The sequence below is a fragment of the Lissotriton vulgaris genome, chromosome 11 (assembly GCF_964263255.1).
Source record: "Lissotriton vulgaris chromosome 11, aLisVul1.2, whole genome shotgun sequence".
NCBI lineage: Eukaryota > Metazoa > Chordata > Amphibia > Caudata > Salamandridae > Lissotriton > Lissotriton vulgaris.
The window spans coordinates 504822155-504834705 of NC_141699.1; the positions used below are offsets into that span (position 1 = coordinate 504822155).

The following is a 12551-nucleotide window of genomic DNA, read 5'->3' on the forward strand; positions in this document are numbered from 1 at the left end:
TCTAGGAGCACTGATTTTGGGCCTCTTAGCTTTCTTCGCTCAGCTTCAGTACAACCAAGCAAACCACTCTGAAAAAAAAAAGCCTACAGCACCTGGTATTCCCAGGCGGTCTCCCATCCAGGTACTAACCAGGCCCGACCCTGCTTAACTTCTGAGATCGGACGAGATCAGGTGCTTTCAGGGTGGTATGGCCGTAGGCTCTAGGAGCACTGGTTTTGGGCCTCTTAGCTTTCTTCGCTCAGCTTCAGTACAAGCAAGCAAACCACTCTGAAAAAAAAAAGCCTACAGCACCTGGTATTCCCAGGCGGTCTCCCATCCAGGTACTAACCAGGCCCGACCCTGCTTAACTTCTGAGATCGGACGAGATCAGGTGCTTTCAGGGTGGTATGGCCGTAGGCTCTAGGAGCACTGGTTTTGGGCCTCTTAGCTTTCTTCGCTCAGCTTCAGTACAAGCAAGCAAACCACTCTGAAAAAAAAAAGCCTACAGCACCTGGTATTCCCAGGCGGTCTCCCATCCAGGTACTAACCAGGCCCGACCCTGCTTAACTTCTGAGATCGGACGAGATCAGGTGCTTTCAGGGTGGTATGGCCGTAGGCTCTAGGAGCACTGGTTTTGGGCCTCTTAGCTTTCTTCGCTCAGCTTCAGTACAAGCAAGCAAACCACTCTGAAAAAAAAAAGCCTACAGCACCTGGTATTCCCAGGCGGTCTCCCATCCAGGTACTAACCAGGCCCGACCCTGCTTAACTTCTGAGATCGGACGAGATCAGGTGCTTTCAGGGTGGTATGGCCGTAGGCTCTAGGAGCACTGGTTTTGGGCCTCTTAGCTTTCTTCGCTCAGCTTCAGTACAAGCAAGCAAACCACTCTGAAAAAAAAAAGCCTACAGCACCTGGTATTCCCAGGCGGTCTCCCATCCAGGTACTAACCAGGCCCGACCCTGCTTAACTTCTGAGATCGGACGAGATCAGGTGCTTTCAGGGTGGTATGGCCGTAGGCTCTAGGAGCACTGGTTTTGGGCCTCTTAGCTTTCTTCGCTCAGCTTCAGTACAAGCAAGCAAACCACTCTGAAAAAAAAAAGCCTACAGCACCTGGTATTCCCAGGCGGTCTCCCATCCAGGTACTAACCAGGCCCGACCCTGCTTAACTTCTGAGATCGGACGAGATCAGGTGCTTTCAGGGTGGTATGGCCGTAGGCTCTAGGAGCACTGGTTTTGGGCCTCTTAGCTTTCTTCGCTCAGCTTCAGTACAACCAAGCAAACCACTCTGAAAAAAAAAAGCCTACAGCACCTGGTATTCCCAGGCGGTCTCCCATCCAGGTACTAACCAGGCCCGACCCTGCTTAACTTCTGAGATCGGACAAGATCAGGTGCTTTCAGGGTGGTATGGCCGTAGGCTCTAGGAGCACTGGTTTTGGGCCTCTTAGCTTTCTTCGCTCAGCTTCAGTACAACCAAGCAAACCACTCTGAAAAAAAAAAGCCTACAGCACCTGGTATTCCCAGGCGGTCTCCCATCCAGGTACTAACCAGGCCTGACCCTGCTTAACTTCTGAGATCGGACGAGATCAGGTGCTTTCAGGGTGGTATGGCCGTAGGCTCTAGGAGCACTGGTTTTGGGCCTCTTAGCTTTCTTCGCTCAGCTTCAGTACAAGCAAGCAAACCACTCTGAAAAAAAAAAGCCTACAGCACCTGGTATTCCCAGGCGGTCTCCCATCCAGGTACTAACCAGGCCCGACCCTGCTTAACTTCTGAGATCGGACGAGATCAGGTGCTTTCAGGGTGGTATGGCCGTAGGCTCTAGGAGCACTGGTTTTGGGCCTCTTAGCTTTCTTCGCTCAGCTTCAGTACAAGCAAGCAAACCACTCTGAAAAAAAAAAGCCTACAGCACCTGGTATTCCCAGGCGGTCTCCCATCCAGGTACTAACCAGGCCCGACCCTGCTTAACTTCTGAGATCGGACGAGATCAGGTGCTTTCAGGGTGGTATGGCCGTAGGCTCTAGGAGCACTGGTTTTGGGCCTCTTAGCTTTCTTCGCTCAGCTTCAGTACAAGCAAGCAAACCACTCTGAAAAAAAAAAGCCTACAGCACCTGGTATTCCCAGGCGGTCTCCCATCCAGGTACTAACCAGGCCCGACCCTGCTTAACTTCTGAGATCGGACGAGATCAGGAGCTTTCAGGGTGGTATGGCCGTAGGCTCTAGGAGCACTGGTTTTGGGCCTCTTAGCTTTCTTCGCTCAGCTTCAGTACAAGCAAGCAAACCACTCTGAAAAAAAAAAGCCTACAGCACCTGGTATTCCCAGGCGGTCTCCCATCCAGGTACTAACCAGGCCCGACCCTGCTTAACTTCTGAGATCGGACGAGATCAGGTGCTTTCAGGGTGGTATGGCCGTAGGCTCTAGGAGCACTGGTTTTGGGCCTCTTAGCTTTCTTCGCTCAGCTTCAGTACAAGCAAGCAAACCACTCTGAAAAAAAAAAGCCTACAGCACCTGGTATTCCCAGGCGGTCTCCCATCCAGGTACTAACCAGGCCCGACCCTGCTTAACTTCTGAGATCGGACGAGATCAGGTGCTTTCAGGGTGGTATGGCCGTAGGCTCTAGGAGCACTGGTTTTGGGCCTCTTAGCGTTCTTCGCTCAGCTTCAGTACAAGCAAGCAAACCACTCTGAAAAAAAAAAAGCCTACAGCACCTGGTATTCCCAGGCGGTCTCCCATCCAGGTACTAACCAGGCCCGACCCTGCTTAACTTCTGAGATCGGACGAGATCAGGTGCTTTCAGGGTGGTATGGCCGTAGGCTCTAGGAGCACTGGTTTTGGGCCTCTTAGCTTTCTTCGCTCAGCTTCAGTACAACCAAGCAAACCACTCTGAAAAAAAAAAGCCTACAGCACCTGGTATTCCCAGGCGGTCTCCCATCCAGGTACTAACCAGGCCCGACCCTGCTTAACTTCTGAGATCGGACGAGATCAGGTGCTTTCAGGGTGGTATGTGGCCGTAGGCTCTAGGAGCACTGGTTTTGGGCCTCTTAGCTTTCTTCGCTCAGCTTCAGTACAAGCAAGCAAACCACTCTGAAAAAAAAAAGCCTACAGCACCTGGTATTCCCAGGCGGTCTCCCATCCAGGTACTAACCAGGCCCGACCCTGCTTAACTTCTGAGATCGGACGAGATCAGGTGCTTTCAGGGTGGTATGGCCGTAGGCTCTAGGAGCACTGGTTTTGGGCCTCTTAGCTTTCTTCGCTCAGCTTCAGTACAAGCAAGCAAACCACTCTGAAAAAAAAAAGCCTACAGCACCTGGTATTCCCAGGCGGTCTCCCATCCAGGTACTAACCAGGCCCGACCCTGCTTAACTTCTGAGATCGGACGAGATCAGGTGCTTTCAGGGTGGTATGGCCGTAGGCTCTAGGAGCACTGGTTTTGGGCCTCTTAGCTTTCTTCGCTCAGCTTCAGTACAAGCAAGCAAACCACTCTGAAAAAAAAAAGCCTACAGCACCTGGTATTCCCAGGCGGTCTCCCATCCAGGTACTAACCAGGCCCGACCCTGCTTAACTTCTGAGATCGGACGAGATCAGGTGCTTTCAGGGTGGTATGGCCGTAGGCTCTAGGAGCACTGGTTTTGGGCCTCTTAGCTTTCTTCGCTCAGCTTCAGTACAAGCAAGCAAACCACTCTGAAAAAAAAAAGCCTACAGCACCTGGTATTCCCAGGCGGTCTCCCATCCAGGTACTAACCAGGCCCGACCCTGCTTAACTTCTGAGATCGGACGAGATCAGGTGCTTTCAGGGTGGTATGGCCGTAGGCTCTAGGAGCACTGGTTTTGGGCCTCTTAGCTTTCTTCGCTCAGCTTCAGTACAAGCAAGCAAACCACTCTGAAAAAAAAAAGCCTACAGCACCTGGTATTCCCAGGCGGTCTCCCATCCAGGTACTAACCAGGCCCGACCCTGCTTAACTTCTGAGATCGGACGAGATCAGGTGCTTTCAGGGTGGTATGGCCGTAGGCTCTAGGAGCACTGGTTTTGGGCCTCTTAGCTTTCTTCGCTCAGCTTCAGTACAAGCAAGCAAACCACTCTGAAAAAAAAAAGCCTACAGCACCTGGTATTCCCAGGCGGTCTCCCATCCAGGTACTAACCAGGCCCGACCCTGCTTAACTTCTGAGATCGGACGAGATCAGGTGCTTTCAGGGTGGTATGGCCGTAGGCTCTAGGAGCACTGGTTTTGGGCCTCTTAGCTTTCTTCGCTCAGCTTCAGTACAAGCAAGCAAACCACTCTGAAAAAAAAAAGCCTACAGCACCTGGTATTCCCAGGCGGTCTCCCATCCAGGTACTAACCAGGCCCGACCCTGCTTAACTTCTGAGATCGGACGAGATCAGGTGCTTTCAGGGTGGTATGGCCGTAGGCTCTAGGAGCACTGGTTTTGGGCCTCTTAGCTTTCTTCGCTCAGCTTCAGTACAAGCAAGCAAACCACTCTGAAAAAAAAAAGCCTACAGCACCTGGTATTCCCAGGCGGTCTCCCATCCAGGTACTAACCAGGCCCGACCCTGCTTAACTTCTGAGATCGGACGAGATCAGGTGCTTTCAGGGTGGTATGGCCGTAGGCTCTAGGAGCACTGGTTTTGGGCCTCTTAGCTTTCTTCGCTCAGCTTCAGTACAAGCAAGCAAACCACTCTGAAAAAAAAAAGCCTACAGCACCTGGTATTCCCAGGCGGTCTCCCATCCAGGTACTAACCAGGCCCGACCCTGCTTAACTTCTGAGATCGGACGAGATCAGGTGCTTTCAGGGTGGTATGGCCGTAGGCTCTAGGAGCACTGGTTTTGGGCCTCTTAGCTTTCTTCGCTCAGCTTCAGTACAAGCAAGCAAACCACTCTGAAAAAAAAAAGCCTACAGCACCTGGTATTCCCAGGCGGTCTCCCATCCAGGTACTAACCAGGCCCGACCCTGCTTAACTTCTGAGATCGGACGAGATCAGGTGCTTTCAGGGTGGTATGGCCGTAGGCTCTAGGAGCACTGGTTTTGGGCCTCTTAGCTTTCTTCGCTCAGCTTCAGTACAAGCAAGCAAACCACTCTGAAAAAAAAAAGCCTACAGCACCTGGTATTCCCAGGCGGTCTCCCATCCAGGTACTAACCAGGCCCGACCCTGCTTAACTTCTGAGATCGGACGAGATCAGGTGCTTTCAGGGTGGTATGGCCGTAGGCTCTAGGAGCACTGGTTTTGGGCCTCTTAGCTTTCTTCGCTCAGCTTCAGTACAAGCAAGCAAACCACTCTGAAAAAAAAAAAAAGCCTACAGCACCTGGTATTCCCAGGCGGTCTCCCATCCAGGTACTAACCAGGCCCGACCCTGCTTAACTTCTGAGATCGGACGAGATCAGGTGCTTTCAGGGTGGTATGGCCGTAGGCTCTAGGAGCACTGGTTTTGGGCCTCTTAGCTTTCTTCGCTCAGCTTCAGTACAAGCAAGCAAACCACTCTGAAAAAAAAAAGCCTACAGCACCTGGTATTCCCAGGCGGTCTCCCATCCAGGTACTAACCAGGCCCGACCCTGCTTAACTTCTGAGATCGGACGAGATCAGGTGCTTTCAGGGTGGTATGGCCGTAGGCTCTAGGAGCACTGGTTTTGGGCCTCTTAGCTTTCTTCGCTCAGCTTCAGTACAAGCAAGCAAACCACTCTGAAAAAAAAAAGCCTACAGCACCTGGTATTCCCAGGCGGTCTCCCATCCAGGTACTAACCAGGCCCGACCCTGCTTAACTTCTGAGATCGGACGAGATCAGGTGCTTTCAGGGTGGTATGGCCGTAGGCTCTAGGAGCACTGGTTTTGGGCCTCTTAGCTTTCTTCGCTCAGCTTCAGTACAAGCAAGCAAACCACTCTGAAAAAAAAAAGCCTACAGCACCTGGTATTCCCAGGCGGTCTCCCATCCAGGTACTAACCAGGCCCGACCCTGCTTAACTTCTGAGATCGGACGAGATCAGGTGCTTTCAGGGTGGTATGGCCGTAGGCTCTAGGAGCACTGGTTTTGGGCCTCTTAGCTTTCTTCGCTCAGCTTCAGTACAAGCAAGCAAACCACTCTGAAAAAAAAAAGCCTACAGCACCTGGTATTCCCAGGCGGTCTCCCATCCAGGTACTAACCAGGCCCGACCCTGCTTAACTTCTGAGATCGGACGAGATCAGGTGCTTTCAGGGTGGTATGGCCGTAGGCTCTAGGAGCACTGGTTTTGGGCCTCTTAGCTTTCTTCGCTCAGCTTCAGTACAAGCAAGCAAACCACTCTGAAAAAAAAAAGCCTACAGCACCTGGTATTCCCAGGCGGTCTCCCATCCAGGTACTAACCAGGCCCGACCCTGCTTAACTTCTGAGATCGGACGAGATCAGGTGCTTTCAGGGTGGTATGGCCGTAGGCTCTAGGAGCACTGGTTTTGGGCCTCTTAGCTTTCTTCGCTCAGCTTCAGTACAAGCAAGCAAACCACTCTGAAAAAAAAAAGCCTACAGCACCTGGTATTCCCAGGCGGTCTCCCATCCAGGTACTAACCAGGCCCGACCCTGCTTAACTTCTGAGATCGGACGAGATCAGGTGCTTTCAGGGTGGTATGGCCGTAGGCTCTAGGAGCACTGGTTTTGGGCCTCTTAGCTTTCTTCGCTCAGCTTCAGTACAAGCAAGCAAACCACTCTGAAAAAAAAAAGCCTACAGCACCTGGTATTCCCAGGCGGTCTCCCATCCAGGTACTAACCAGGCCCGACCCTGCTTAACTTCTGAGATCGGACGAGATCAGGTGCTTTCAGGGTGGTATGGCCGTAGGCTCTAGGAGCACTGGTTTTGGGCCTCTTAGCTTTCTTCGCTCAGCTTCAGTACAAGCAAGCAAACCACTCTGAAAAAAAAAAGCCTACAGCACCTGGTATTCCCAGGCGGTCTCCCATCCAGGTACTAACCAGGCCCGACCCTGCTTAACTTCTGAGATCGGACGAGATCAGGTGCTTTCAGGGTGGTATGGCCGTAGGCTCTAGGAGCACTGGTTTTGGGCCTCTTAGCTTTCTTCGCTCAGCTTCAGTACAAGCAAGCAAACCACTCTGAAAAAAAAAAGCCTACAGCACCTGGTATTCCCAGGCGGTCTCCCATCCAGGTACTAACCAGGCCCGACCCTGCTTAACTTCTGAGATCGGACGAGATCAGGTGCTTTCAGGGTGGTATGGCCGTAGGCTCTAGGAGCACTGGTTTTGGGCCTCTTAGCTTTCTTCGCTCAGCTTCAGTACAAGCAAGCAAACCACTCTGAAAAAAAAAAGCCTACAGCACCTGGTATTCCCAGGCGGTCTCCCATCCAGGTACTAACCAGGCCCGACCCTGCTTAACTTCTGAGATCGGACGAGATCAGGTGCTTTCAGGGTGGTATGGCCGTAGGCTCTAGGAGCACTGGTTTTGGGCCTCTTAGCTTTCTTCGCTCAGCTTCAGTACAAGCAAGCAAACCACTCTGAAAAAAAAAAGCCTACAGCACCTGGTATTCCCAGGCGGTCTCCCATCCAGGTACTAACCAGGCCCGACCCTGCTTAACTTCTGAGATCGGACGAGATCAGGTGCTTTCAGGGTGGTATGGCCGTAGGCTCTAGGAGCACTGGTTTTGGGCCTCTTAGCTTTCTTCGCTCAGCTTCAGTACAAGCAAGCAAACCACTCTGAAAAAAAAAAGCCTACAGCACCTGGTATTCCCAGGCGGTCTCCCATCCAGGTACTAACCAGGCCCGACCCTGCTTAACTTCTGAGATCGGACGAGATCAGGTGCTTTCAGGGTGGTATGGCCGTAGGCTCTAGGAGCACTGGTTTTGGGCCTCTTAGCTTTCTTCGCTCAGCTTCAGTACAAGCAAGCAAACCACTCTGAAAAAAAAAAGCCTACAGCACCTGGTATTCCCAGGCGGTCTCCCATCCAGGTACTAACCAGGCCCGACCCTGCTTAACTTCTGAGATCGGACGAGATCAGGTGCTTTCAGGGTGGTATGGCCGTAGGCTCTAGGAGCACTGGTTTTGGGCCTCTTAGCTTTCTTCGCTCAGCTTCAGTACAAGCAAGCAAACCACTCTGAAAAAAAAAAGCCTACAGCACCTGGTATTCCCAGGCGGTCTCCCATCCAGGTACTAACCAGGCCCGACCCTGCTTAACTTCTGAGATCGGACGAGATCAGGTGCTTTCAGGGTGGTATGGCCGTAGGCTCTAGGAGCACTGGTTTTGGGCCTCTTAGCTTTCTTCGCTCAGCTTCAGTACAAGCAAGCAAACCACTCTGAAAAAAAAAAGCCTACAGCACCTGGTATTCCCAGGCGGTCTCCCATCCAGGTACTAACCAGGCCCGACCCTGCTTAACTTCTGAGATCGGACGAGATCAGGTGCTTTCAGGGTGGTATGGCCGTAGGCTCTAGGAGCACTGGTTTTGGGCCTCTTAGCTTTCTTCGCTCAGCTTCAGTACAAGCAAGCAAACCACTCTGAAAAAAAAAAGCCTACAGCACCTGGTATTCCCAGGCGGTCTCCCCTCCAGGTACTAACCAGGCCCGACCCTGCTTAACTTCTGAGATCGGACGAGATCAGGTGCTTTCAGGGTGGTATGGCCGTAGGCTCTAGGAGCACTGGTTTTGGGCCTCTTAGCTTTCTTCGCTCAGCTTCAGTACAAGCAAGCAAACCACTCTGAAAAAAAAAAGCCTACAGCACCTGGTATTCCCAGGCGGTCTCCCATCCAGGTACTAACCAGGCCCGACCCTGCTTAACTTCTGAGATCGGACGAGATCAGGTGCTTTCAGGGTGGTATGGCCGTAGGCTCTAGGAGCACTGGTTTTGGGCCTCTTAGCTTTCTTCGCTCAGCTTCAGTACAAGCAAGCAAACCACTCTGAAAAAAAAAAGCCTACAGCACCTGGTATTCCCAGGCGGTCTCCCATCCAGGTACTAACCAGGCCCGACCCTGCTTAACTTCTGAGATCGGACGAGATCAGGTGCTTTCAGGGTGGTATGGCCGTAGGCTCTAGGAGCACTGGTTTTGGGCCTCTTAGCTTTCTTCGCTCAGCTTCAGTACAAGCAAGCAAACCACTCTGAAAAAAAAAAGCCTACAGCACCTGGTATTCCCAGGCGGTCTCCCATCCAGGTACTAACCAGGCCCGACCCTGCTTAACTTCTGAGATCGGACGAGATCAGGTGCTTTCAGGGTGGTATGGCCGTAGGCTCTAGGAGCACTGGTTTTGGGCCTCTTAGCTTTCTTCGCTCAGCTTCAGTACAAGCAAGCAAACCACTCTGAAAAAAAAAAGCCTACAGCACCTGGTATTCCCAGGCGGTCTCCCATCCAGGTACTAACCAGGCCCGACCCTGCTTAACTTCTGAGATCGGACGAGATCAGGTGCTTTCAGGGTGGTATGGCCGTAGGCTCTAGGAGCACTGGTTTTGGGCCTCTTAGCTTTCTTCGCTCAGCTTCAGTACAAGCAAGCAAACCACTCTGAAAAAAAAAAGCCTACAGCACCTGGTATTCCCAGGCGGTCTCCCATCCAGGTACTAACCAGGCCCGACCCTGCTTAACTTCTGAGATCGGACGAGATCAGGTGCTTTCAGGGTGGTATGGCCGTAGGCTCTAGGAGCACTGGTTTTGGGCCTCTTAGCTTTCTTCGCTCAGCTTCAGTACAAGCAAGCAAACCACTCTGAAAAAAAAAAGCCTACAGCACCTGGTATTCCCAGGCGGTCTCCCATCCAGGTACTAACCAGGCCCGACCCTGCTTAACTTCTGAGATCGGACGAGATCAGGTGCTTTCAGGGTGGTATGGCCGTAGGCTCTAGGAGCACTGGTTTTGGGCCTCTTAGCTTTCTTCGCTCAGCTTCAGTACAAGCAAGCAAACCACTCTGAAAAAAAAAAGCCTACAGCACCTGGTATTCCCAGGCGGTCTCCCATCCAGGTACTAACCAGGCCCGACCCTGCTTAACTTCTGAGATCGGACGAGATCAGGTGCTTTCAGGGTGGTATGGCCGTAGGCTCTAGGAGCACTGGTTTTGGGCCTCTTAGCTTTCTTCGCTCAGCTTCAGTACAAGCAAGCAAACCACTCTGAAAAAAAAAAGCCTACAGCACCTGGTATTCCCAGGCGGTCTCCCATCCAGGTACTAACCAGGCCCGACCCTGCTTAACTTCTGAGATCGGACGAGATCAGGTGCTTTCAGGGTGGTATGGCCGTAGGCTCTAGGAGCACTGGTTTTGGGCCTCTTAGCTTTCTTCGCTCAGCTTCAGTACAAGCAAGCAAACCACTCTGAAAAAAAAAAGCCTACAGCACCTGGTATTCCCAGGCGGTCTCCCATCCAGGTACTAACCAGGCCCGACCCTGCTTAACTTCTGAGATCGGACGAGATCAGGTGCTTTCAGGGTGGTATGGCCGTAGGCTCTAGGAGCATTGGTTTTGGGCCTCTTAGCTTTCTTCGCTCAGCTTCAGTACAAGCAAGCAAACCACTCTGAAAAAAAAAAGCCTACAGCACCTGGTATTCCCAGGCGGTCTCCCATCCAGGTACTAACCAGGCCCGACCCTGCTTAACTTCTGAGATCGGACGAGATCAGGTGCTTTCAGGGTGGTATGGCCGTAGGCTCTAGGAGCACTGGTTTTGGGCCTCTTAGCTTTCTTCGCTCAGCTTCAGTACAAGCAAGCAAACCACTCTGAAAAAAAAAAGCCTACAGCACCTGGTATTCCCAGGCGGTCTCCCATCCAGGTACTAACCAGGCCCGACCCTGCTTAACTTCTGAGATCGGACGAGATCAGGTGCTTTCAGGGTGGTATGGCCGTAGGCTCTAGGAGCACTGGTTTTGGGCCTCTTAGCTTTCTTCGCTCAGCTTCAGTACAAGCAAGCAAACCACTCTGAAAAAAAAAAGCCTACAGCACCTGGTATTCCCAGGCGGTCTCCCATCCAGGTACTAACCAGGCCCGACCCTGCTTAACTTCTGAGATCGGACGAGATCAGGTGCTTTCAGGGTGGTATGGCCGTAGGCTCTAGGAGCACTGGTTTTGGGCCTCTTAGCTTTCTTCGCTCAGCTTCAGTACAAGCAAGCAAACCACTCTGAAAAAAAAAAGCCTACAGCACCTGGTATTCCCAGGCGGTCTCCCATCCAGGTACTAACCAGGCCCGACCCTGCTTAACTTCTGAGATCGGACGAGATCAGGTGCTTTCAGGGTGGTATGGCCGTAGGCTCTAGGAGCACTGGTTTTGGGCCTCTTAGCTTTCTTCGCTCAGCTTCAGTACAAGCAAGCAAACCACTCTGAAAAAAAAAAGCCTACAGCACCTGGTATTCCCAGGCGGTCTCCCATCCAGGTACTAACCAGGCCCGACCCTGCTTAACTTCTGAGATCGGACGAGATCAGGTGCTTTCAGGGTGGTATGGCCGTAGGCTCTAGGAGCACTGGTTTTGGGCCTCTTAGCTTTCTTCGCTCAGCTTCAGTACAAGCAAGCAAACCACTCTGAAAAAAAAAAGCCTACAGCACCTGGTATTCCCAGGCGGTCTCCCATCCAGGTACTAACCAGGCCCGACCCTGCTTAACTTCTGAGATCGGACGAGATCAGGTGCTTTCAGGGTGGTATGGCCGTAGGCTCTAGGAGCACTGGTTTTGGGCCTCTTAGCTTTCTTCGCTCAGCTTCAGTACAAGCAAGCAAACCACTCTGAAAAAAAAAAGCCTACAGCACCTGGTATTCCCAGGCGGTCTCCCATCCAGGTACTAACCAGGCCCGACCCTGCTTAACTTCTGAGATCGGACGAGATCAGGTGCTTTCAGGGTGGTATGGCCGTAGGCTCTAGGAGCACTGGTTTTGGGCCTCTTAGCTTTCTTCGCTCAGCTTCAGTACAAGCAAGCAAACCACTCTGAAAAAAAAAAGCCTACAGCACCTGGTATTCCCAGGCGGTCTCCCATCCAGGTACTAACCAGGCCCGACCCTGCTTAACTTCTGAGATCGGACGAGATCAGGTGCTTTCAGGGTGGTATGGCCGTAGGCTCTAGGAGCACTGGTTTTGGGCCTCTTAGCTTTCTTCGCTCAGCTTCAGTACAAGCAAGCAAACCACTCTGAAAAAAAAAAGCCTACAGCACCTGGTATTCCCAGGCGGTCTCCCATCCAGGTACTAACCAGGCCCGACCCTGCTTAACTTCTGAGATCGGACGAGATCAGGTGCTTTCAGGGTGGTATGGCCGTAGGCTCTAGGAGCACTGGTTTTGGGCCTCTTAGCTTTCTTCGCTCAGCTTCAGTACAAGCAAGCAAACCACTCTGAAAAAAAAAAGCCTACAGCACCTGGTATTCCCAGGCGGTCTCCCATCCAGGTACTAACCAGGCCCGACCCTGCTTAACTTCTGAGATCGGACGAGATCAGGTGCTTTCAGGGTGGTATGGCCGTAGGCTCTAGGAGCACTGGTTTTGGGCCTCTTAGCTTTCTTCGCTCAGCTTCAGTACAAGCAAGCAAACCACTCTGAAAAAAAAAAGCCTACAGCACCTGGTATTCCCAGGCGGTCTCCCATCCAGGTACTAACCAGGCCCGACCCTGCTTAACTTCTGAGATCGGACGAGATCAGGTGCTTTCAGGGTGGTATGGCCGTAGGCTCTAGGAG

General features: G+C 52.2%; 63 non-coding genes across 63 annotated transcripts; all 63 read right to left on the reverse strand.

Annotated features, from left to right (window-relative positions):
- Positions 1–80: 80 nt before the first annotated feature.
- On the reverse strand, positions 81–199 carry LOC147682499 (5S ribosomal RNA). Its single transcript, XR_015302247.1, has one exon. It is a non-coding gene; the product is annotated as a 5S ribosomal RNA (ribosomal RNA).
- Positions 200–279: 80 nt separating this feature from the next.
- On the reverse strand, positions 280–398 carry LOC147682500 (5S ribosomal RNA). Its single transcript, XR_015302248.1, has one exon. It is a non-coding gene; the product is annotated as a 5S ribosomal RNA (ribosomal RNA).
- Positions 399–478: 80 nt separating this feature from the next.
- LOC147682501 (5S ribosomal RNA) lies at positions 479–597 on the reverse strand. Its single transcript, XR_015302249.1, has one exon. It is a non-coding gene; the product is annotated as a 5S ribosomal RNA (ribosomal RNA).
- Positions 598–677: 80 nt separating this feature from the next.
- LOC147682502 (5S ribosomal RNA) lies at positions 678–796 on the reverse strand. Its single transcript, XR_015302250.1, has one exon. It is a non-coding gene; the product is annotated as a 5S ribosomal RNA (ribosomal RNA).
- An 80-nt stretch (positions 797–876) lies between these two features.
- Positions 877–995, reverse strand: LOC147682503 (5S ribosomal RNA). Its single transcript, XR_015302251.1, has one exon. It is a non-coding gene; the product is annotated as a 5S ribosomal RNA (ribosomal RNA).
- An 80-nt stretch (positions 996–1075) lies between these two features.
- On the reverse strand, positions 1076–1194 carry LOC147682504 (5S ribosomal RNA). Its single transcript, XR_015302253.1, has one exon. It is a non-coding gene; the product is annotated as a 5S ribosomal RNA (ribosomal RNA).
- An 80-nt stretch (positions 1195–1274) lies between these two features.
- Positions 1275–1393, reverse strand: LOC147682505 (5S ribosomal RNA). Its single transcript, XR_015301561.1, has one exon. It is a non-coding gene; the product is annotated as a 5S ribosomal RNA (ribosomal RNA).
- Positions 1394–1473: 80 nt separating this feature from the next.
- LOC147682506 (5S ribosomal RNA) lies at positions 1474–1592 on the reverse strand. The gene has a single exon (XR_015301566.1). It is a non-coding gene; the product is annotated as a 5S ribosomal RNA (ribosomal RNA).
- An 80-nt stretch (positions 1593–1672) lies between these two features.
- On the reverse strand, positions 1673–1791 carry LOC147682507 (5S ribosomal RNA). The gene has a single exon (XR_015302254.1). It is a non-coding gene; the product is annotated as a 5S ribosomal RNA (ribosomal RNA).
- Positions 1792–1871: 80 nt separating this feature from the next.
- On the reverse strand, positions 1872–1990 carry LOC147682508 (5S ribosomal RNA). Its single transcript, XR_015302255.1, has one exon. It is a non-coding gene; the product is annotated as a 5S ribosomal RNA (ribosomal RNA).
- Positions 1991–2070: 80 nt separating this feature from the next.
- On the reverse strand, positions 2071–2189 carry LOC147682509 (5S ribosomal RNA). Its single transcript, XR_015301532.1, has one exon. It is a non-coding gene; the product is annotated as a 5S ribosomal RNA (ribosomal RNA).
- An 80-nt stretch (positions 2190–2269) lies between these two features.
- LOC147682510 (5S ribosomal RNA) lies at positions 2270–2388 on the reverse strand. Its single transcript, XR_015302256.1, has one exon. It is a non-coding gene; the product is annotated as a 5S ribosomal RNA (ribosomal RNA).
- An 80-nt stretch (positions 2389–2468) lies between these two features.
- Positions 2469–2587, reverse strand: LOC147682511 (5S ribosomal RNA). The gene has a single exon (XR_015302257.1). It is a non-coding gene; the product is annotated as a 5S ribosomal RNA (ribosomal RNA).
- An 81-nt stretch (positions 2588–2668) lies between these two features.
- LOC147682512 (5S ribosomal RNA) lies at positions 2669–2787 on the reverse strand. Its single transcript, XR_015302258.1, has one exon. It is a non-coding gene; the product is annotated as a 5S ribosomal RNA (ribosomal RNA).
- An 80-nt stretch (positions 2788–2867) lies between these two features.
- LOC147682513 (5S ribosomal RNA) lies at positions 2868–2988 on the reverse strand. Its single transcript, XR_015301594.1, has one exon. It is a non-coding gene; the product is annotated as a 5S ribosomal RNA (ribosomal RNA).
- Positions 2989–3068: 80 nt separating this feature from the next.
- LOC147682514 (5S ribosomal RNA) lies at positions 3069–3187 on the reverse strand. The gene has a single exon (XR_015302259.1). It is a non-coding gene; the product is annotated as a 5S ribosomal RNA (ribosomal RNA).
- An 80-nt stretch (positions 3188–3267) lies between these two features.
- On the reverse strand, positions 3268–3386 carry LOC147682515 (5S ribosomal RNA). Its single transcript, XR_015302260.1, has one exon. It is a non-coding gene; the product is annotated as a 5S ribosomal RNA (ribosomal RNA).
- An 80-nt stretch (positions 3387–3466) lies between these two features.
- Positions 3467–3585, reverse strand: LOC147682516 (5S ribosomal RNA). The gene has a single exon (XR_015302261.1). It is a non-coding gene; the product is annotated as a 5S ribosomal RNA (ribosomal RNA).
- Positions 3586–3665: 80 nt separating this feature from the next.
- Positions 3666–3784, reverse strand: LOC147682517 (5S ribosomal RNA). Its single transcript, XR_015302262.1, has one exon. It is a non-coding gene; the product is annotated as a 5S ribosomal RNA (ribosomal RNA).
- Positions 3785–3864: 80 nt separating this feature from the next.
- Positions 3865–3983, reverse strand: LOC147682518 (5S ribosomal RNA). Its single transcript, XR_015302264.1, has one exon. It is a non-coding gene; the product is annotated as a 5S ribosomal RNA (ribosomal RNA).
- An 80-nt stretch (positions 3984–4063) lies between these two features.
- On the reverse strand, positions 4064–4182 carry LOC147682519 (5S ribosomal RNA). Its single transcript, XR_015302265.1, has one exon. It is a non-coding gene; the product is annotated as a 5S ribosomal RNA (ribosomal RNA).
- Positions 4183–4262: 80 nt separating this feature from the next.
- Positions 4263–4381, reverse strand: LOC147682520 (5S ribosomal RNA). Its single transcript, XR_015302266.1, has one exon. It is a non-coding gene; the product is annotated as a 5S ribosomal RNA (ribosomal RNA).
- Positions 4382–4461: 80 nt separating this feature from the next.
- Positions 4462–4580, reverse strand: LOC147682521 (5S ribosomal RNA). Its single transcript, XR_015302267.1, has one exon. It is a non-coding gene; the product is annotated as a 5S ribosomal RNA (ribosomal RNA).
- Positions 4581–4660: 80 nt separating this feature from the next.
- On the reverse strand, positions 4661–4779 carry LOC147682522 (5S ribosomal RNA). Its single transcript, XR_015302268.1, has one exon. It is a non-coding gene; the product is annotated as a 5S ribosomal RNA (ribosomal RNA).
- An 80-nt stretch (positions 4780–4859) lies between these two features.
- LOC147682523 (5S ribosomal RNA) lies at positions 4860–4978 on the reverse strand. Its single transcript, XR_015302269.1, has one exon. It is a non-coding gene; the product is annotated as a 5S ribosomal RNA (ribosomal RNA).
- An 80-nt stretch (positions 4979–5058) lies between these two features.
- LOC147682524 (5S ribosomal RNA) lies at positions 5059–5177 on the reverse strand. Its single transcript, XR_015302270.1, has one exon. It is a non-coding gene; the product is annotated as a 5S ribosomal RNA (ribosomal RNA).
- Positions 5178–5260: 83 nt separating this feature from the next.
- LOC147682525 (5S ribosomal RNA) lies at positions 5261–5379 on the reverse strand. Its single transcript, XR_015302271.1, has one exon. It is a non-coding gene; the product is annotated as a 5S ribosomal RNA (ribosomal RNA).
- Positions 5380–5459: 80 nt separating this feature from the next.
- On the reverse strand, positions 5460–5578 carry LOC147682526 (5S ribosomal RNA). The gene has a single exon (XR_015302272.1). It is a non-coding gene; the product is annotated as a 5S ribosomal RNA (ribosomal RNA).
- An 80-nt stretch (positions 5579–5658) lies between these two features.
- On the reverse strand, positions 5659–5777 carry LOC147682527 (5S ribosomal RNA). The gene has a single exon (XR_015302274.1). It is a non-coding gene; the product is annotated as a 5S ribosomal RNA (ribosomal RNA).
- Positions 5778–5857: 80 nt separating this feature from the next.
- On the reverse strand, positions 5858–5976 carry LOC147682528 (5S ribosomal RNA). The gene has a single exon (XR_015302276.1). It is a non-coding gene; the product is annotated as a 5S ribosomal RNA (ribosomal RNA).
- An 80-nt stretch (positions 5977–6056) lies between these two features.
- LOC147682529 (5S ribosomal RNA) lies at positions 6057–6175 on the reverse strand. Its single transcript, XR_015302277.1, has one exon. It is a non-coding gene; the product is annotated as a 5S ribosomal RNA (ribosomal RNA).
- An 80-nt stretch (positions 6176–6255) lies between these two features.
- On the reverse strand, positions 6256–6374 carry LOC147682530 (5S ribosomal RNA). Its single transcript, XR_015302278.1, has one exon. It is a non-coding gene; the product is annotated as a 5S ribosomal RNA (ribosomal RNA).
- An 80-nt stretch (positions 6375–6454) lies between these two features.
- On the reverse strand, positions 6455–6573 carry LOC147682531 (5S ribosomal RNA). Its single transcript, XR_015302279.1, has one exon. It is a non-coding gene; the product is annotated as a 5S ribosomal RNA (ribosomal RNA).
- An 80-nt stretch (positions 6574–6653) lies between these two features.
- Positions 6654–6772, reverse strand: LOC147682532 (5S ribosomal RNA). Its single transcript, XR_015302280.1, has one exon. It is a non-coding gene; the product is annotated as a 5S ribosomal RNA (ribosomal RNA).
- Positions 6773–6852: 80 nt separating this feature from the next.
- On the reverse strand, positions 6853–6971 carry LOC147682533 (5S ribosomal RNA). Its single transcript, XR_015302281.1, has one exon. It is a non-coding gene; the product is annotated as a 5S ribosomal RNA (ribosomal RNA).
- An 80-nt stretch (positions 6972–7051) lies between these two features.
- Positions 7052–7170, reverse strand: LOC147682534 (5S ribosomal RNA). The gene has a single exon (XR_015302282.1). It is a non-coding gene; the product is annotated as a 5S ribosomal RNA (ribosomal RNA).
- Positions 7171–7250: 80 nt separating this feature from the next.
- LOC147682535 (5S ribosomal RNA) lies at positions 7251–7369 on the reverse strand. Its single transcript, XR_015302283.1, has one exon. It is a non-coding gene; the product is annotated as a 5S ribosomal RNA (ribosomal RNA).
- Positions 7370–7449: 80 nt separating this feature from the next.
- Positions 7450–7568, reverse strand: LOC147682536 (5S ribosomal RNA). Its single transcript, XR_015302284.1, has one exon. It is a non-coding gene; the product is annotated as a 5S ribosomal RNA (ribosomal RNA).
- Positions 7569–7648: 80 nt separating this feature from the next.
- On the reverse strand, positions 7649–7767 carry LOC147682537 (5S ribosomal RNA). Its single transcript, XR_015302285.1, has one exon. It is a non-coding gene; the product is annotated as a 5S ribosomal RNA (ribosomal RNA).
- An 80-nt stretch (positions 7768–7847) lies between these two features.
- On the reverse strand, positions 7848–7966 carry LOC147682538 (5S ribosomal RNA). The gene has a single exon (XR_015302287.1). It is a non-coding gene; the product is annotated as a 5S ribosomal RNA (ribosomal RNA).
- An 80-nt stretch (positions 7967–8046) lies between these two features.
- On the reverse strand, positions 8047–8165 carry LOC147682539 (5S ribosomal RNA). Its single transcript, XR_015302288.1, has one exon. It is a non-coding gene; the product is annotated as a 5S ribosomal RNA (ribosomal RNA).
- Positions 8166–8245: 80 nt separating this feature from the next.
- On the reverse strand, positions 8246–8364 carry LOC147682540 (5S ribosomal RNA). Its single transcript, XR_015302289.1, has one exon. It is a non-coding gene; the product is annotated as a 5S ribosomal RNA (ribosomal RNA).
- An 80-nt stretch (positions 8365–8444) lies between these two features.
- On the reverse strand, positions 8445–8563 carry LOC147682541 (5S ribosomal RNA). Its single transcript, XR_015301538.1, has one exon. It is a non-coding gene; the product is annotated as a 5S ribosomal RNA (ribosomal RNA).
- An 80-nt stretch (positions 8564–8643) lies between these two features.
- On the reverse strand, positions 8644–8762 carry LOC147682542 (5S ribosomal RNA). Its single transcript, XR_015302290.1, has one exon. It is a non-coding gene; the product is annotated as a 5S ribosomal RNA (ribosomal RNA).
- An 80-nt stretch (positions 8763–8842) lies between these two features.
- Positions 8843–8961, reverse strand: LOC147682543 (5S ribosomal RNA). Its single transcript, XR_015302291.1, has one exon. It is a non-coding gene; the product is annotated as a 5S ribosomal RNA (ribosomal RNA).
- An 80-nt stretch (positions 8962–9041) lies between these two features.
- Positions 9042–9160, reverse strand: LOC147682544 (5S ribosomal RNA). Its single transcript, XR_015302292.1, has one exon. It is a non-coding gene; the product is annotated as a 5S ribosomal RNA (ribosomal RNA).
- Positions 9161–9240: 80 nt separating this feature from the next.
- Positions 9241–9359, reverse strand: LOC147682545 (5S ribosomal RNA). Its single transcript, XR_015302293.1, has one exon. It is a non-coding gene; the product is annotated as a 5S ribosomal RNA (ribosomal RNA).
- An 80-nt stretch (positions 9360–9439) lies between these two features.
- Positions 9440–9558, reverse strand: LOC147682546 (5S ribosomal RNA). Its single transcript, XR_015302294.1, has one exon. It is a non-coding gene; the product is annotated as a 5S ribosomal RNA (ribosomal RNA).
- Positions 9559–9638: 80 nt separating this feature from the next.
- On the reverse strand, positions 9639–9757 carry LOC147682547 (5S ribosomal RNA). Its single transcript, XR_015302295.1, has one exon. It is a non-coding gene; the product is annotated as a 5S ribosomal RNA (ribosomal RNA).
- Positions 9758–9837: 80 nt separating this feature from the next.
- LOC147682548 (5S ribosomal RNA) lies at positions 9838–9956 on the reverse strand. Its single transcript, XR_015302296.1, has one exon. It is a non-coding gene; the product is annotated as a 5S ribosomal RNA (ribosomal RNA).
- Positions 9957–10036: 80 nt separating this feature from the next.
- On the reverse strand, positions 10037–10155 carry LOC147682549 (5S ribosomal RNA). The gene has a single exon (XR_015302298.1). It is a non-coding gene; the product is annotated as a 5S ribosomal RNA (ribosomal RNA).
- An 80-nt stretch (positions 10156–10235) lies between these two features.
- Positions 10236–10354, reverse strand: LOC147682550 (5S ribosomal RNA). Its single transcript, XR_015302299.1, has one exon. It is a non-coding gene; the product is annotated as a 5S ribosomal RNA (ribosomal RNA).
- Positions 10355–10434: 80 nt separating this feature from the next.
- On the reverse strand, positions 10435–10553 carry LOC147682551 (5S ribosomal RNA). The gene has a single exon (XR_015302300.1). It is a non-coding gene; the product is annotated as a 5S ribosomal RNA (ribosomal RNA).
- Positions 10554–10633: 80 nt separating this feature from the next.
- LOC147682552 (5S ribosomal RNA) lies at positions 10634–10752 on the reverse strand. Its single transcript, XR_015302301.1, has one exon. It is a non-coding gene; the product is annotated as a 5S ribosomal RNA (ribosomal RNA).
- Positions 10753–10832: 80 nt separating this feature from the next.
- Positions 10833–10951, reverse strand: LOC147682553 (5S ribosomal RNA). Its single transcript, XR_015302302.1, has one exon. It is a non-coding gene; the product is annotated as a 5S ribosomal RNA (ribosomal RNA).
- An 80-nt stretch (positions 10952–11031) lies between these two features.
- Positions 11032–11150, reverse strand: LOC147682554 (5S ribosomal RNA). Its single transcript, XR_015302303.1, has one exon. It is a non-coding gene; the product is annotated as a 5S ribosomal RNA (ribosomal RNA).
- An 80-nt stretch (positions 11151–11230) lies between these two features.
- On the reverse strand, positions 11231–11349 carry LOC147682555 (5S ribosomal RNA). Its single transcript, XR_015302304.1, has one exon. It is a non-coding gene; the product is annotated as a 5S ribosomal RNA (ribosomal RNA).
- Positions 11350–11429: 80 nt separating this feature from the next.
- Positions 11430–11548, reverse strand: LOC147682556 (5S ribosomal RNA). Its single transcript, XR_015302305.1, has one exon. It is a non-coding gene; the product is annotated as a 5S ribosomal RNA (ribosomal RNA).
- An 80-nt stretch (positions 11549–11628) lies between these two features.
- LOC147682557 (5S ribosomal RNA) lies at positions 11629–11747 on the reverse strand. The gene has a single exon (XR_015302306.1). It is a non-coding gene; the product is annotated as a 5S ribosomal RNA (ribosomal RNA).
- Positions 11748–11827: 80 nt separating this feature from the next.
- Positions 11828–11946, reverse strand: LOC147682558 (5S ribosomal RNA). Its single transcript, XR_015302307.1, has one exon. It is a non-coding gene; the product is annotated as a 5S ribosomal RNA (ribosomal RNA).
- An 80-nt stretch (positions 11947–12026) lies between these two features.
- Positions 12027–12145, reverse strand: LOC147682559 (5S ribosomal RNA). Its single transcript, XR_015302309.1, has one exon. It is a non-coding gene; the product is annotated as a 5S ribosomal RNA (ribosomal RNA).
- Positions 12146–12225: 80 nt separating this feature from the next.
- Positions 12226–12344, reverse strand: LOC147682560 (5S ribosomal RNA). Its single transcript, XR_015302310.1, has one exon. It is a non-coding gene; the product is annotated as a 5S ribosomal RNA (ribosomal RNA).
- Positions 12345–12424: 80 nt separating this feature from the next.
- LOC147682561 (5S ribosomal RNA) lies at positions 12425–12543 on the reverse strand. The gene has a single exon (XR_015302311.1). It is a non-coding gene; the product is annotated as a 5S ribosomal RNA (ribosomal RNA).
- Positions 12544–12551: the final 8 nt, after the last annotated feature.